The sequence below is a fragment of the Saccostrea cucullata genome, unplaced genomic scaffold (genome assembly GCF_032062105.1).
Source record: "Saccostrea cucullata isolate Sc308-1 unplaced genomic scaffold, CSIRO_AGI_Scuc_v1 ctg10974, whole genome shotgun sequence".
Lineage (NCBI taxonomy): Eukaryota > Metazoa > Mollusca > Bivalvia > Ostreida > Ostreidae > Saccostrea > Saccostrea cuccullata.
Window position 1 is genome coordinate 12,366 of NW_026931995.1, and position 1,890 is coordinate 14,255.

Consider the following 1,890-nt stretch of genomic DNA (forward strand, 5'->3'; position numbering starts at 1 on the left):
GAAACAGAAGTGCAAAGTTTATGTAACAGAAAACAAGCTTAAAAGATTGGAAGATCCCGGATCCACCCGCGTGCCACAAATTGCTTTATAAATTGCTATACAAGTTTTCGGCGTAAAGAAAATGAAGAGGAGGGAGGAGATAAAGTCAGTCGATCCTGAGCAAGCAAATAGTAATGAAATATAATGAATTTTTCCTATATAAAAAATTAAGAAAAATTAACAGAGTGGCCTTATTGACTTTTTAAAACAATTACATTGCAACACATTGTGTAATGTGAAACTGTATCTAGTGATTTTTAGCTCACCTGAGCCGAAATTCTCAGGTGAGCTTTCCTGATCACATTTTGTCCGTCGTCCGTCTGAAAACTTTTTTACATTTTCGACGTCTTCTCAGGAATCACTGGGCCAATTTTGACCAAACTTGGTACAAAGCATCCTTGGGTGAAGAGGAATTTAAACGTTAATATAAAGGGCCAAGTCCCCTCACAAGGAGAGATAATTAAGAAAAAACAAAAATAGGGTGGGGTCATTAAAAAATCTTCTTCTCAAGAACCACTGGGTCAGAAAAGCTGAAACTTATATGGAAAAATCCTAGGGTAGTGTAGATTCTAAATTGTTCAAATCATGACCCCCAGGGGAAGGGCGGGGCCACAATGGGGAATCAAAGTTTTACATAGGAATAAATATGACAAATCTTTGAAAATCTACTTCTTAGAACCACTTGGTCAGAAAGCTGAAACTTATGTGGAAGCATCCTGGGGTAGCGTAGATTCTAAATTGTTCATATCATGACCCCCGGGGGAAGAGCAGGGCCACAATGGGGAATCAAAGTTTTACATAGAAATAACTATGACAAATCTTTGAAAATCTACTTCTCAAGAACCACTGGGTCAGAAAGCTGAAATTTATGTGGAAGCATCCTGGGGTAGTGTAGATTCTAAATTGTTCAAAGCATGACCCCCGTGGGTAGGGCGGGGCCACAACGGGGAATCAAAGTTTTACATAGAAATATAAATACAAATCTTTGAAATCTACTTCTCAAGAACAACTGGACCAGAAAAGTTGAAACTTATATGGCAGCATCCTGGGGTAGTGTAGATTCTAAATTGTACAAATCATGACCCCCGGGGGAAGGGCGAGGCCACAATTGGAAACCAAATTTTTACATAGAAATATATAGGAAAAATCTTTGAAAATCTTCTACTCATGAACCACTGGGCCAGAAAAGCTGAAACTTGTGTGACAGCATCCTGGTATAGTGTAGATTCTAAATTGTTCAAATCATGACCCCCAGGGGAAGGCCATTATACATAGAAATATATTGTAAAAATCTTTAAGAATCTTATTCTCAAGAACCACTGGGCGAGAAAAACTGAAACTTATGTGCACATGGAAGGATCCTGTGGTAGTATAGATTAAAAAATGTCTAAATTATGATCAGTGGGTAAAGTGGGGATGCATTATATATTACAAGGGGGAAATCTGATAAAGAACAGGATGGTCAAGGCTTCTCAGGTGAGCGATGTGGCCCATGGGCCTCTTGTTTTTTCAGTATTTTGGGACTGGGGGCTGGGGCCTTAGAATTGGGAATTTTAGCGTCAATTAGACTTAATTTTGAATCTCCCAGAAAAACCGTGTCCCATTGAAGCATTGTGATAAAGCTTTTTTTGTCTTTGTATTACTGTAGGAAACAATTGTGAAAACAAATCAAGACTATTCTTGGTATGAATTATCTACCGTGGTATCTACTTGCATCAAGAACAATAGTGGTATGAATTATATAATTATAAAGAAATCCAAAATGGCTGAACAACATAAACTGTTTGAACTTCACTAAAAAACATGCAATAAACAAGCTGAATCTGATCACATATTTTGTAAGTTTTTCTT